Consider the following 17,949-nt stretch of genomic DNA (forward strand, 5'->3'; position numbering starts at 1 on the left):
CAGCCTTTTCATCCATCATTTGCTTCTTTGTGAGAGGTTTTGGAATGTTCAGAACTGTGTCAATGCGCTGAGAGCACAGTTTTCTGCTTTCATGTGAGAGAACATGACCAAGAAACGTCACTTCTTCCTGCACAAATTGCATTTTAGATTTAGAAACTTTGTGACCTTTTCCATGAAGATGTTGAAGCAGTTTCAACATGTCTGTCCTACATTGATCCGCAGATTCTGCTGAAAGTAATAAATCATCAACAGTTCCAGGAGTCAGAGTCAAATCAGCCAGAGATTCTTTCAATGCTGTGTTAAAAATAGTTGGACTTTCAGTGTATCCCTGACAAAGACGGGTAAAACAATAATATCAACTGGTTCACAATCTTTAATAAGGCCAACATCGTATTTATGAGCTGCCCACAATGAAATAGGCAGCTTTGCGAGATCTGCATCAGCAGAAGAAGCAGTAGCCAACAATAGTGAATGTGAAATCAGCTGCACTGTACGATTACAGGCAACAACAGTGGGACAATACCTTTTAAAAGCATTTTGAGAAGGAGACACAAACACATATGGAACATCTGTCTCCCTCCAATCTGTGGCGAGGAGACAGCTGTTAACAAATATCCCCACATCCTTCCATTCCATATTGTTAGCCTTAGCCAACACAGGGACAGAAAACACATACAGCTCGGTATGGCACCGAGCCAAAAGCTTGAAATAAATTCAGCTGTTCAGAAGTCAAAGTCACAGATAAAGCTGCTGTATGATCATTCCAGTACATGTCAGAGAGATGCACTCTCTCATCTGTAATTTTACACCAACTGTCCTCATATTCAAAATCAGGTCCATCAGACACATATGAAGTACAATGCAAATCATCTGCAGCCATTATCTCACTGTCAGGTGTCACAGCATTTACTGCTAATGTGACAAAATGCTGGGATGCAGGCCCAGCTGGAAGGTTCCACTCATATGCATACAAAGATTGATTTTGAGTCCAATATGCTGCGGTGTAGTCAAAGTCATCCTGGGTCTGGACTGTCAGTCCATCCGAAGTCAAAGTAATAGCTATTTTTAATCTACACATCAAATCTCTACCCATCAAATTTAAAGGACACAAAGGACACCAAAAAAGAATATTTAAATTCCACTCCCTAATGAGTGGAACATTTTAAGGAAACCGAGAAGCCTTCTCTAACTGTTTGACCTGAAGCAGAGACAGAATGAACATGGCGACCACTAAGTTTTGGCTTCTCGTTGATACATTTAGCTGATAAAACAGGCTGAGTTGCTCCCGAATCAACAACAAAAAAAATTTCTTCACCCATCACCATCATAGAAAACATAGGCATTCTTTTAAAAGCAGGGGTCTGTGTATGAAGATACGTGCCTGATAAAACAGCGGTGGCACCTTCTAAGTGTACGATGGCCTCTGTAAGCAACCTATGTGAATCAGAATCATCATGCAATCGTGTGTGTGTCTGTGTGTGTGTTCTCACGCCCCTTGAGAGATCCCTCCTCAATGCGAGTGGCAGCCGGATCCAGGGTCCCGTCCTCCACCCGTCAGTAGCCGTTGTCAGGTTGCTGCAATTACTCTGCACATTCATTTCTCCAGTGTCCCAACTGTCCACAATTATGGCAAGCATCGGAGCGGGGCCACTGTCCTCTTCCCCGACCTCTGCCTCGCCGTCCTCGGGAACCACGTTTATTGGTGCCAAAATACAAAGTCAAGGCAGCATTATGCAACTCAGTCTCTCTTTTATCTACTTTTTTTTCTTCTTACTACTTCCTGCTTCTGAAGAGTGCAGACGTGTCTCTGCTTCCTCCTGCTGCTTATTGCTTTATTTGCTTTTAAAACATTTTACTTCTTTCCACAAGTCTTGGATATGATTTTATTATTTTTCTTTTAAGTGAACCAAGACTTTCTTTAATAATTTTTATCAGAAAGTCATCTGGAAACTGTCGTGTGGAAATCTCGTTGCAGCTTCCTGCTTTTGGAGGAGCTCAGCTAACTGAAGCTAATTAGCAGCAAGATGCCTCCCTTTTCCACTGACGATTACCACAAGCTACTCCAGAAGATAGCAATACTGGAAACAAAAATGAATCGGCTTGAAGTGAACGTGGAGATAAATGGACAATATGGGAATGAAACTACTCTGCCAGTATCCCAAAACACTGAAAGGGAGCAGGCTAACAGGAAGCTAACTGGCACCACCGAGACACGGCAGGAGCCTGGTGTAAATGGAAAATTTTCAACCAGTCCTCCCTGGAACTCCCTTGGTGCTAAGCCAAAACACTACAAATCGCCTCCCTCAGATGTGGGAAGACGGTTATCAGGCAGAACCCAACACCTGGAGACCCACAATGACTCCGAGTGGCCTGCACTATCACACAGGAATGTCTCTACCCCGATACCAAAGAAAAAGCAACGATGGACCGAGACCACCACCAAAACCAGGAGTAAATTGCCACAAGACACAGGAATTCTGCTAGAGAACAGATTTGCTCCACTTTCTCAAAATCCTGACTCTCCAAAAGAATGCTCATCTCCCAAGACCGGAGAAAGGTATGAGGCTAAATTATGTGCTACAAGGCCACAGAAAGAGCTAACCACTGGGCCTCAAACTCTGATAGTGGGTGACAGAGCTGTGAATGAGATAAAACGTTTTTGCAGCAAGAAAAAGACCAAAATACTCTGTTTTAGTAACGACATGGTGTCTGATATCTCAAAGAAGATCCTGGACATTGTTGCTGAGTATCCGACACTGAAATCTCTCATCATACACACAGGAGCCCTTGATATTGTGAAGCAACAATCGGAGGTATTAAAACAAGACTTTATGGACCTGGTAAACAAAGTTCGATGCACAAGTACAGAGGTGTTTTTCAGTGGACCTCTACCAACAGTTTGGAAAGGAGATGAGAGATTCAGCAGACTGATGATGCTAAACAGATGGCTCAAAGATATGTGGGTTGCTCATTCAATGAACTTTATTGACAATTTCAACATCTTTTGGGGACACAGACACCTCTTTAAGGCAGATGGATTTCACTTTAACAAGTCAGGAGTTAAGTTGCTAAGCTGCAACATTTTTTACTCTCTGCGTCACACACCAGCAGCCCCTATCAAGGACGAGACAGGACAAAACGATCCAAAACGATAGATAGGACAATGCTCTGGTGAGGGCGCTGCGACAAGGACTGACCATGGAGGACAGCAGATCCAGAAAGAACCTGCAACGTCATCATCCTCACCCCAAGATAAGGAGTCTTCACCAGCCCCAACATCCCAACAAGTGGAGTCTTCACCAGCCCCGGCAGTCCAACAGGCGGAGTCTCCCCCAGCCCCAGTGGGAAACCCCCAGCCTTCGCCCCCCCGGACCCCACCCAGCCCCCAGCACTCTCCACTCAGTCTGGACTCCTGACTTCTGGATTTCCCGGACAGGATGAAGAGCTTTCTCAATATTGGAATACAATTGACACCACGCCAAAATCCCATATTCTTCCCCCCTAACATCCCACCTCATCCAGCCCCTCCCATTCCACCACGTCCATCACGTTGGAAACAACCCTCAAACCAAAGTCACCAAGCACCCCCACCTCCTCTGAATCATCATATCTGTGAGTCTGACTGATATGTGCCGGGTCCAGGCTGTAATACTGATATCAAGAATGCTCTTCCCCAGATAAAGTCAGGGCCCTATGGAGTTCAGACAGCCTTTTCAATCCCTGTGATGACAGGTAACAGAAAAGTGGTCAAACTGGTGAAAAATAAAAAAGGTTCAGTTAAATCTACCAATCTATTGAATATAGTGTGTCAACCCCGAAACACACCAGTATCACCTGTTGTCTTCACGAGATTAGCCCTACTCAATATCAGATCACTAGCCAACAAATCCCTCTTAGTAAATGACATGATCATGACCTATAATCTATACTTTTTATTTCTTAGTGAAACATGGCTGACTGAATGTAGCTGTGATACCATTCTCAATGAGGCAGCACCAACAAATTTCAGTTTTATCAATAAGTGTCGAAGTGGTAAGAAGGGCGGGGGAGTTGGCACCATTTTTAAATCAGTCTTTCAGTGCAGAGAAATTTTACCTGGTGATTTTAGCTCTTTTGAATATCTCTGTTTTTTAGTAAAGGGGGATCCAAAAGTTATCTTCCTAATCATTTATAGACCACCAAGATACCCAGGAACTTTCTTTGATGAGTTTGCTGAACTGCTGTCAGTTATCTGCACTGACTATAACTTTTTTATCATAACTGGGGATTTTAACATTCACATGGACAATAACATGGACACTAATGCCAAAGAACTCTGCTCTCTACTTGACACTTTTGGCCTCCTTCAACATGTGAATGGACCCACACATACTCAAGGCCACACACTGGATCTGGTTATCTCTAAAGGTGTTGACATTTCTTCTGTTGATATCAAGGACTTGGCGCTCTCTGATCATTTCTGTGTGTTCTCTGACTTACAGTTAATTCCAAACAGTCAGTTAACCCGTGTGTCTGTTAGAAAAAGGTACATAAATGAGAATGCCAGTGCTAAGTTTATGGAAGTTATAGCTATGTCATCAACTGCGAGTGGAGAGACAGTTGATGAACTCTTGGATAACTTTAACTTGAAACTCTCAAATGTCATGGATACTGTTGCACCTGTTAAAAATAAGATGATCTTGAGCAGAAAGCGAACACCGTGGAGGAACACTATTATGGTAAAGGCCTTGAAAACAGAATGCAGGAAAGCAGAGCGTAAATGGCGAAAAACTAAACTTCAAATTCACCATGACCTCTACAAACAAAGTCTTTGTAATTTTAACCACGGGTTACTCCGGGCTAGACAGCAACACTTATCTGAAATGATTAATAAGAACATCAACAACACTCGTGCTCTGTTTGCTATGGTTAATAAGCTGACAACCACCCCAAAACAGATAGTTTCAGAACTCTGTTCCACAGAAAAATGCAATGAATTTGCTTGTTTTTTCAATGAAAAAATCAAATCTATAAGGCTAAATATCAACATAAATGAGCAAAATAATAAAATGACGCAATCCTTAAAACCACCTAGGAATCAATCAACTATGATGTCAGAATTCAATACAGTTGACCAAAAAACCATAGAAGAAACAGTCCAGCATCTTAAACCATCAACATCCTGTCTTGACACAATGCCATCTGACTTCTTTAAAACTATTGTAAGCTCTGTCCAAACAGATTTGCAGCAAATAATAAACTGCTCACTTCAATCAGGCACGTTTCCTAAACCCTTAAAAGTAGCTGCCATCAAGCCACTCCTAAAAAAGAGAACATTGGATGCTTCCATTTTAACCAACTACAGACCCATCTCAAATCTTCCTTTTATAGCCAAGATTGTTGAGAAAGTGTTTTTTAATCAACTCAGTAACTTCTTGAACTCCAGTGGACTCCTTGACAAATTTCAGTCAGGCTTCTGACCTCACCACAGTACAGAAACGGCTCTTATTAAAGTGTTAAATGACATAAGGTTGAACACTGACTCAGGCAAGGTGTCAGTTCTGGTATTGTTGGATCTCAGTGCTGCATTTGACACTGTGGATCACAGTATACTGCTGAACAGGTTGGAAACCTGGGCAGGACTCAGCGGGACAGTCCTAGAATGGTTCAGGTCCTACTTGGAGGAGCGGAGTTATTTTGTGACTATTGGAAGTAATCAATCTGATCGAGTGGCTATGACATGTGGAGTTCCTCAGGGGTCAGTTCTTGGACCCCTTCTGTTCACTCTGTACATGCTGCCTCTGGGTCAAATTCTGAAGAACTCTAAAGTCAACTACCACAGCTATGCAGATGACACACAGATATATCTCGCACTGTCTCCAGATGACTGCAGTCTTATAGAGTCATTGTGCGACTGCTTAGAGCAAGTCAAAAAGTGGATGAACCAAAATTTCCTTCAGTTAAATCAAGAAAAAACTGAGGTCATTGTGTTTGGCAACAAAGAGAAGAGGTTTGCTGTCAGTAAACATCTTGAGTCACTGTCTCTAGAAACTAAAGACCAAGTCCGGAACCTCGGTGTGTGATAGACTCAGACCTGACCTTCAACAATCATATCAAATCAGTCACCAAATCAGCCTTTTATCAACTTAAGAACATATCCAGAATTAAGGGTTTCATGTCCCAAACAGATCAGGAGAAGCTGATTCATGCTTTCATCTCCAACAGACTTGACTACTGTAACGGTCTTCTGACTGGACTCCCCCAAAAGAGTCTCAAACAGCTGCAGCTCATTCAGAACGCTGCAGCCCGAGTTTTAACCAGAACAAAGAGATCAGATCACATCACCCCAGTTCTCAAGTCTTCACACTGGCTCCCGGTCAGATACAGAATAGATTTTAAAGTTCTGCTACTCGTCTACAAATCACAGAATGGTTTAGGTCCAGAATACATGAATGACATGCCAGCTGAGTATAAACCCAGCAGAGCTCTGAGATCTGCTGACTCAGGTCAGATAGTGGAGCCCAGAGTTCAAACTAGACACGGTGAAGCAGCTTGTAGCTGTTTTGCTGCTCACAACTGGAACAAACTACCAGCAAAACTGAAATCAGCCACAACTGTAAGCACTTTTAAATCCAGGTAAAAAACATTTCTCTTTCGGTGTGCTTATGGTTGAGTTTATATCTTTCTTTTTCCCCTCTTCTTTGATTGCTTTTAACTGTGTTTTTAATTTTTTTTCTCTTTAAATTGCTTGTTTTTATGCTGCTTTATGCTGTTCTTTTAAATGCCTTGTCTTTATGTTAAGCACATTGAGTTGCCTGTGGTATGAAATGCGCTATATAAATAAAGATGCCTTGCCTTGCCTTGCCTTCTTCCTGTCGTTGATAACGTCATCGCTGTGTAAAGCATGTCTTCTCAGTTCCTCAAACCGTACTCCATGTCTCCATCCATCATAAAGAGTCTTGGTTTGCGCAGCGATCTCAGGGAGAAGTCCTTCCATGATGTACCCACACAGCATTTTCTCCCAGGGGCCCAAAACAGTAAAGTCAGCGGGGCGTTCTACACCCGAGTGTTTATTGAACGCTTCTTCCATGCGATGAAGAAAATCAGGGACAGTCTCATCAGGACGTTGTTTCACTTGTTGTAAAACGGCACAATCACTCCTCTGTGGAAACTTTGTGATCAAATCAGCATACAGATGTTCTATGGCAGCATACCATGGGCCATTTCAATTATTTAAATCGCCATCTTCACCACAGGCTGATGTGCGGATTGATCCGCGGGCTGACTTTCAGGCCGATTTCCAGGCTGACGCACGGCTGTGGAGGGGGACGGGAGTCCAGATCCAGGTCAGCCATCTGGAGGGCCTGCAAATCCATCTGTAATGGAGCATAAGGACAAGAGGGTGAAGCATCACTAGGTCTATATGGAGGTGGAAATGTGGGACTATCAACAGAATGACCAGCATTGTCATATCTGTTACCCACGTCCCCAGACAAATCTTTCCCCCCTGCCATTTGTTTCAGTTCCGACTTTCTTTTTCTTACGTACGGCTTCCGTAATCCATTCATTCCAACACTTTACCCATATTTCTCTCTGATCTAAATCTTGTTTTTTAAATTTATTCTTATTTTTATTTTTCTCCCAATCTCCATCCATAAACTCTTTTACTTTATTTAACTGGTTCACACTCAAACTTCTACCCTGTGGAAAACCAAACTTATTTTCCCAAATGAAAGCGCATTTAACACAATCATCTCCATCTTTTTTCTTCCATCATTTTATAAATTGCAGAGTCTGGAGACACCCCTGATGCCTTGAGGTTCCGGAACCATTTTTCCCCCTTTTACAGCAACGCGTCCGTCGTCTGGCTTCCTCCTTTATTAGGTGTAGGAAGTACAAAAACCACCCGCAAAACTCTTTGTTTCGCTATGTCCTATTGTTACCAATCAGGACCCTCCCTGTATTCCTTACAGGGTAACTGGCCATCCAGCCGGTGTCCTCCTCTCTCACTCCGCAGCCGATAAATTAATTAGGAGATGATGGTTAATGTGTAAAAAGTAAAATAAGAAACTTTAAAAAATATATACATTAGAGCAACTTCTCACCCAGATATATTTGTAAATCTATGGTCCGGATTCGATCGGCCAGAAACCGCCAGCAGGCTCTAGGACTCCCCCCTTTCAACATAGGTGGACTGAAGACAATTTTGATTCTCCAGGCTGGCCAAGCGTCCTTATCCCCTGCTGCCTTCCTTTGGCACGTCGAATCCTGTTCGTGACGGCAAGGTTGTAGTGGATTTTTTTATCAAGGTGGGTGAAAAGACTACTCATAATAATTAGCCTAGCAAGCCAGACCCGTACAGCAAAAAGCTGTACAGGGGTCTAGTGACGCTGGATAGCAGTGTGGGCGGGATAAACGGCTGTCTGTCAAATTCAACGACACGCAATAGGATGGCGCAACAACCAATCAGAGCGATGAAGAAGTTTTACGTAGTCAACGCGACGTGGTTTGTAGTCTATGGCCTGAAAAGCTGATTTCTCTTAAAGGGGAACTCCGGGGCATTTGAAGCGCGTTTCCATTGCTAGAGGTTGTCAAATACTGATAGTAGGACACAGAGAGGTGCAAATCTGCGCTCCCTGTGTGGAGATCGTGCTGTTCGCACAGCGTGTCATGCGAGGATAATACGTGGTGGCTCAGGGGCAACTGCTAACCCTTCCACGTAAAACAACAACTTGCACACAGCAGAAACGTCACACCACTTTACAAACCATCCGACAATAAAGTCACAAGCCTTACCATCAAAACCATATGCATGGTTCTCACATTACTGGCATGGGGACGTTACAAAATAACTTTATAAACAGCATGTAACTCACCGGCTGGTTGTAGGCTCGCGCATGTGAAAGCCCAAAAGAGTCGATGAACGATAATCCCATATACAAAACAATTATATTCTCTAGAAAAACTGCGTTCAAGTATTTAAAACATTACAACAATATTAATGGGCATGTATTGTTGTAATGTTTTAAATATTTGAAAAATGGAAACGCGCTTCAAATGCCCCGGAGTTCCCCTTTAAGCTCTAAACTCTGTAAATATACGACTTTAGCAACATTTGAAACATTTTCAGGCAAGAAAGTAGTCGTTTAGACCCACAAGGTGTTGAAAATCTGACAAAATACCGGCTATTTACAATTTTGTTCCCACAAATTCAGTGCTACTAAAGCTAGCCGCAGTGAGTAACGCACTTCCGGTTTCCTTGAGCTAACCCTCCCCACCAAATGTCAACCAAAAGGATCACAGTATGAGTTGAGGTCATCAGGAAGTCAGACTTCTAAAACCAGATGGGGAAATAAATTTTTCCATCTCAATTTGTTCATGAGACAACAAAATGCATCAATTTTACTTGAGATCAAAGAATATCTTCAATACGCTGTCATAATGGTGTCATGACAGTCAGGTTATACTTCATGATATGTTCATGAGACAACAAAAATGCGTCAATTTTACTTGAGATCAAAGAATATCTTAAATACGCTGTCATAATGGTGTCATGACAGTCAGGTTATACTTCATGATATGTTCATGACAAATGAAAATAAGACCACTTTACTTGAGATTAAAGAATATCTTCAATACGCTGTCATAATGGTGTCATGAAAGTCAGGTTATACTTCATGATATGTTCATGAGACAACAAAATGCGTCAATTTTACTTGACATCAAAGAATATCTTAAATACGCTGTCATAATGGTGTCATGACAATCAGGTTATACTTCATGATATGTTCATGAGACAACAAAATGCGACCACTTTACTTGAGATCAAAGAATATCTTCAATACGCTGTCATAATGGTGTCATGACAGTCAGGTTATACTTCATGATATGTTCATGAGACAACAAAATGCGTCAATTTTACTTGACATCAAAGAATATCTTCAATACGCTGTCATAATGGTGTCATGACAGTCAGGTTATACTTCATGATATGTTCATGACAAATGAAAATGTGACCACTTTACTTGAGATCAAAAAAAATCTTCAATATACTGTCATAATGGTGTCATGATAGTCAGGTTATACTTCATGATATGTTCATGAAAAATGAAAATGTTACCACTTTACTTGAGATCAAAAAAATCTTCAATACACTGTCATAATGGTGTCATGACAGTCAGGTTATACTTCATGATATGTCCATGAGACAACAAAAAGCGTCAATTTTACTTGACATCAAAGAATATCTTCAATACGCTGTCATAATGGTGTCATGACAATCAGGTTATACTTCATGATATGTTCATGAGACAACAAAATGCAACCACTTTACTTGATATCAAAGAATATCTTCAATACGCTGTCGTAATGGTGTCATGACAATCAGGTTATACTTCATGATATGTTCATGAGACAACAAAATGCGACCACTTTACTTGAGATCAAAGAATATCTTCAATACGCTGTCATAATGGTTTCATAACAGTCAGGTTATACTTCATGTTATGTTCATGACAAATGAAAATGTGATCACTTTACAAAAGATCAAAGAATATCTTCAATACGCTGTCATAATGGTGTCATGACAGTCAGATTATACTTCAAGATATGTTCATGAGAAATCGAAATGCGACCACTTTACTTGAGATCAAAGAATATCTTCAATACGCTGTCATAATGGTTTCATAACAGTCAGGTTATACTTCATGATATGTTCATGACAAATGAAAATGTGATCAATTTACTTGAGATCAAAGAATATCTTCAATACGCTGTCATAATGGTGTCATTACAGTCAGATTATACTTCATGATATGTTCATGAAAAATCAAAATACGAACACTTTACTTGAGATCAAAGAACATCTTCAATACGCTGTCATAATGATGTCATGACAGTCAGGTTATACTTCATGATATGTTCATGAGACAACAAAATGCGACCACTTTACTTGAGTTCAAAGAATATCTTCAATACGCTGTCATAATGGTGTCATGACAGTCAGGTTATACTTCATGATATGTTCATGAGACAACAAAATGCGACCACTTTACTTGAGATCAAAGAAAACCTGCAATACACTGTCATAATGGTTTCATAACAGTCAGGTTGTACTTCATGATATGTTCATGAAAAATCAAAATGCGACCACTTTACTTGAGATCAAAGAATATCTTCAATACGCTGTCATAATGGTGTCATGACAGACAGGTTATACTTCATGATATGTTCATGAGACAAAAAAATACGTCAATTTTACTTGAGATCAAAGAATATCTTCAATACGCTGTCATAATGGTGTCATGACAGTCAGGTTATACTTCATGATATGTTCATGACAAATCAAAATGCGACCACTTTACTTGGGGTCAAAGAATATCTTCAATAAGCTTTCATAATGGTGTCATGACAGTAAGGTTATACTTCATGATATGTTCATGAGAAATCAAAATGCGACCAATTTACTTGAGATCAAAGAATATCTTCAATAAGCTGTCATAATGGTGTCATGACAGTCAGGTTATACTTCATGATATGTTCATGACAAATGAAAATGTGACCACTTTACTTGAGATCAAAGAATATCTTCAATACGCTGTCATAATGGTTTCATGACAGTCAGGTTATACTTCACGATATGTTCATGACAAATAAAAATGAGACCACTTTACTTGAGATCAAGGAATATCTTCAAAACGCTTTCATAATGGTGTCATGACAGTCAGGTTATACTTCATTATATGTTCATGAGACAACAAAATGCGACCACTTTACTTGAGATCAAAGAATATCTTAAATAAGCTGTCATAATGGTGTCATGACAGTCAGGTTATACTTCATGATATGATCATGAGACAACAAAATGCAACCATTTTACTTGAGATAAAAGAATATCTTCAATAAGCCGTCATAATGATGTCATGACAGTCAGGTTATACTTCATTTTATGTTCATGAAACAAAAAAATGCGTCAATTTTACTTGAGATCAAAGAATATCTTCAACATGCCGTCATAATGGTGTCATGACAGTCAGGTTATACTTCATGATATGTTCATGAGAAATAAAAATGCGACCACTTTACTTGATATCAAAGAATATATTCAATACACTGTCATAATGATGTCATGACAGTCAGGTTATACTTCATGATATGTTCATGACAAATGAAAATGTGACCACTTTATTTGAGATCAAAGAATATCTTCAATACGCTGTCATAATGGTGTAATGACAATCAGGTTATACTTCATGATATGTTCATGAGACAACAAAATGCGACCACTTTAATTGAGATCAAAGAATATCTTCAATACACTGTCATAATGGTTTCATAACAGTCAGGTTATACTTCATGATATGTTCATGAGAAATCAAAATGCGACCACTTTACTTGAGATCAAAGAATATCTTCAATACACTGTCATAATGATGTCATGACAGTCAGGTTATACTTCATGATATGTTCATGACAAATGAAAATGTGACCACTTTATTTGAGATCAAAGAATATCTTCAATACGCTGTCATAATAGTGTCATGACAGTCAGGTTATACTTCATGATAATTTCATGACAAATGAAAATGTGATCAATTTACTTGAGATCAAAGAATATCTTCAATACGCTGTCATAATGGTGTCATGACAGTCAGGTTATACTTCATTGTATGTTCATGAGACAACAAAATGCGGCCACTTTACTTGAGATCAAAGAATATCTTAAATAAGCTGTCATAATGGTGTCATGACAGCCAGGTTATACTTCATGATATGATCATGAGACAACAAAATGCGACCATTTTACTAGAGATCAAAGAATATCTTCAATAAGCCGTCATAATGATGTCATGACAGTCAGGTTATACTTCATTTTATGTTCATGAAACAAAAAAATGCGTCAATTTTACATGAGATCAAAGAACATCTTCAATACGCTGTCATAATGGTGTCATGACAGTCAGGTTATTCTTCATGAAATGTTCATGAGACAACAAAATACGTCAATTTTACTTGAGATCAAAGAATTTCTTCAATACGCTGTCATAATGGTGTCATGAGAGTCAGATTATACTTCATGATATGTTTATGAGAAATCAAAATGCGAACACTTTACTTGAGATCAAAGAATATCTTCAATACACTGTCATAATGGTGTCAAGACAGTCAGGTTATACTTCATGATATGTTCATGAGAAAACAAAATGCTACCACTTTACTTGAATTCAAAGAATATCTTCAATACGCTGTCATAATGGTGTCATGACAGTCAAGTTATACTTCATGATATGTTCATGAGACAACAAAATGCGACCACTTTACTTGAGATCAAAGAAAACCTGCAATACACTGTCATAATGGTGTCATGACAGTCAGGTTATACTTCATGATATGTTCATGACAAATGAAAATGTGATCAATTTACTTGAGATCAAAGAAAATCTTCAATACGCTGTCATAATGGTGTCATGAGAGTCAGGTTATACTTCATAATATGTTCATGAGACAAAAAAATACGTCAATTTTACTGGAGATCAAAGAATATCTTAAATGCGCTGTCATAATGGTGTCATGACAGTCAGGTTATACTTCATGATATGTTCATGAAACAAACAAAATGCGTCAATTTTACTTGAGATCAAAGAATATCTTCAATACACTGTAATAATGGTGTCATGACAGTCAGGTTATACTTCATGATATGTTCATGAGACAACAAAATAATACCACTTTACTTGAGATCAAAGAATATCTTCAATACACTGTCATAATGGTGTCATGACAGTCAGGTTATACTTCATGATGTGTTCATGAGACAACAAAATAATACCACTTTACTTGAGATCAAAGAATATCTTCAATACACTGTCATAATGGTGTCATGACAGTCAGGTTATACTTCATGATGTGTTCATGAGACAACAAAATAAGACCAATTTACTTGAGATCAAAGAATATGATCAATACGCTGTCATAATGGTGTCATGACAGTCAGGTTATACTTCTTGATATGTTCATGACAAATGAAAATGTGACCACTTTATTTGAGATCAAAGAATATCTTCAATACGCTGTCATAATGGTGTCATGAGAGTCAGGTTATACTTCATGATATGTTCATGAGACAACAAAATACGTCAATTTTACTTGAGATCAAAGAATATCTTCAATACGCTGTCATAATAGTGTCATGACAGTCAGGTTATACATCATGATATGTTCATGAGAAAACACAATACGACCACTTTACATGAGATCAAAGAATATCTTCAATACGCTGTCATAATGGTGTCTTGACAGCCAGGTTATACTTCATGATATGTTCATGAGAAATAAAAATGCGACCAATTTACTTGAGATCAAAGAATATCTTCAATACGCTGTCATAATGGTGTCATGAGAGTCAGATTATACTTCATGATATGTTCATGAGAAATCAAAATGCAAACACTTTACTTGAGATCAAAGAAAATCTTCAATACGCTGTCATAATGGTGTCAAGACAGTCAGGTTATACTTCATGATATGTTCATGAGAAAACAAAATGCTACCACTTTACTTGAATTCAAAGAATATCTTCAATACGCTGTCATAATGGTGTCATGACAGTCAGGTTATACTTCATGATATGTTCATGAGACAAAAAAATACGTCAATTTTACTGGAGATCAAAGAATATCTTAAATACGCTGTCATAATGGTGTCATGACAGTCAGGTTATACTTCATGATATGTTCATGAGAAATAAAAATGCGACCACTTTACTTGAGATCAAAGAATATCTTCAATACGCTGTCATAATGGTGTCAAGACAGTCAGGTTATACTTCATGACATGTTCATGAGAAATAAAAATGCAACCACTTTACTTGAGATCAAAGAATATCTTCAATACACTGTCATAATGGTGTCATGACAGTCAGGTTATACTTCATGATATGTTCATAACATATCAAAATGCTACTACTTTACTTGAGATCAAAGAATATCTTCAATACGCTGTCATAATGGTGTATTTACAGTCAGGTTATACTTCATGATATGTTCATGGGACAACAAAATGCATCAATTTTACTTGAGATCAAAGAATATCTTTAATACACTGTCATAATAGAATCATGACAGTCATGTTATACTTCATGATATGTTCATGACAAATGAAAATGCTAACACTTTACTTGAGATCAAAGAATATTTTCAATACGCTGTCATAATGGTGTCATCACGGTCAGGTTATACTTCATGATATGTTCATAACATCAAAATGCTACCACTTTACTTGAGATTAAAGAATATCTTCAATACGCTGTTATAATGGTGTCATGACAGACAGGTCATACTTCATGATATGTTCATAACATATAAAAATGCTACCAATTTACTTGAGATCAAAGAATATCTTCTATACGCTGTCATAATGTTGTCATGACAGTCAGTTTATACTTCATGATAATTTCATAACAAATCAAAATGTGACAACTTTACTTGAGATCAAAGAATATCTTCACTACGCTGTCATAATGGTGTCATGACAGTCAGGTTATACTTCATGATATGTTCATGACAAATGAAAATGTGACCACTTTACTTGAGATCAAAGAATATCTTCAATACGCTGTCATAATGGTGTCATGACAGTCATGTTATACTTCATGATATGTTCATGACCAATGAAAATGTGACCACTTTACTTGAGATCAAAGAATATCTTCAATACGCTGTCATGATGGTGTCATGACAGTCAGGTTATACTTCATGATATGTTCATGAGACAACAAAATGCATCAATTTTACCTGAGATCAAAGAATATGATCAATACGCTGTCATAATGGTGTCATGACAGTCAGGTTATACTTCATGATATGTTCATGACAAATGAAAATGTGACCACTTTACTTGAGATCAAAGAATATCTTCAATACGCTGTCATAATGGTGTCATGACAGTCATGTTATACTTCATGATATGTTCATGACCAATGAAAATGTGACCACTTTACTTGAGATCAAAGAATATCTTCAATACGCTGTCATGATGGTGTCATGACAGTCAGGTTATACTTCCTGATATGTTCATGAGAAATAAAAATGCGACCACTTTACTTGAGATCAAAGAATATCTTCAATACGCTGTCATAATGGTGTCAAGACAGTCAGGTTATACTTCATGATATGTTCATGACAAATGAAAATGTGACCACTTTACTTTATATCGAAGAATATCTTCAATACGCTGTCATAATGGTGTCTTGACAGTCAGGTTATACTTCATTATATGTTCATAACATATCAAAATGCTACCAATTTACTTGAGATCAAAGAATATCTTCAATACGCTGTCATAATGGTGTCATGACAGTCAGTTTATACTTCATGATAATTTCATAACAAATCAAAATGTGACAACTTTACTTGAGATCAAAGAATATCTTCACTACGCTGTCATAATGGTGTCATGACAGTCAGGTTATACTTCATGATATGTTCATGAGACAACAAAATGCATCAATTTTACTTGAGATCAAAGAATATCTTCAATACACTGTCATAATAGTGTCATGACAGTGAGGTTATACTTCATGATATGTTCATGACAAATGAAAATGTGACCACTTTACTTGAGATGAAAGAATATTTTCAATACGCTGTCATAATGGTGTCATGACAGTCAGGTTATACTTCATGATATGTTCATGACAAATGAAAATGTGACCACTTTACTTGAGATCAAAGAATATCTTCAATACGCTGTCATAATGGTGTCATTACAGTCAGGTTATACTTCATGATATGTTCATGACAAATGAAAATATGACCACTTTTCTTGAGATCAAAGAATATCTTCAATACGCTGTCATAATGGTGTCATGACAGTCATGTTTTACTTCATGATATGTTCATGAGAAATCAAAATGCTAACACTTTGCTTGAGATCAAAGAATATTTTCAATACACTGTCATAATGGTGTCATGACGGTCAGGTTATACTTCATGATATGTTCATAACATATCAAAATGCTACCACTTTACTTGAGATTAAAGAATATCTTCAATACGCTGTCATAATGGTGTCATGACAGTCAGGTTATACTTCATGATATGTTCATGACAAATGAAAATATGACCACTTTACTTGAGATCAAAGAATATCTTCAATACGCTGTCATAATGGTGTCATCACGGTCAGGTTATACTTCATGATATGTTCATAACATCAAAATGCTACCACTTTACTTGAGATTAAAGAATATCTTCAATACGCTGTTATAATGGTGTCATGACAGACAGGTCATACTTCATGATATGTTCATAACATATAAAAATGCTACCAATTTACTTGAGATCAAAGAATATCTTCTATACGCTGTCATAATGGTGTCATGACAGTCAGGTTATACTTCATGATATGTTCATGAGACAACAAAATGCATCAATTTTACTTGAGATCAAAGAATATCTTCAATACACTGTCATAATGGTGTCTTGACAGCCAGGTTATACTTCATGATATGTTCATGAGAAATAAAAATGCGACCAATTTACTTGAGATCAAAGAATATCTTCAATACGCTGTCATAATGGTGTCATGAGAGTCAGATTATACTTCATGATATGTTCATGAGAAATCAAAATGCAAACACTTTACTTGAGATCAAAGAAAATCTTCAATACGCTGTCATAATGGTGTCAAGACAGTCAGGTTATACTTCATGATATGTTCATGAGAAAACAAAATGCTACCACTTTACTTGAATTCAAAGAATATCTTCAATACGCTGTCATAATGGTGTCATGACAGTCAGGTTATACTTCATGATATGTTCATGAGAAATAAAAATGCGACCACTTTACTTGAGATCAAAGAATATCTTCAATACGCTGTCATAATGGTGTCAAGACAGTCAGGTTATACTTCATGACATGTTCATGAGAAATAAAAATGCAACCACTTTACTTGAGATCAAAGAATATC

This window comes from Odontesthes bonariensis, chromosome 2 (assembly GCF_027942865.1).
Source record: "Odontesthes bonariensis isolate fOdoBon6 chromosome 2, fOdoBon6.hap1, whole genome shotgun sequence".
Classification (NCBI taxonomy): Eukaryota; Metazoa; Chordata; class Actinopteri; order Atheriniformes; family Atherinopsidae; genus Odontesthes; species Odontesthes bonariensis.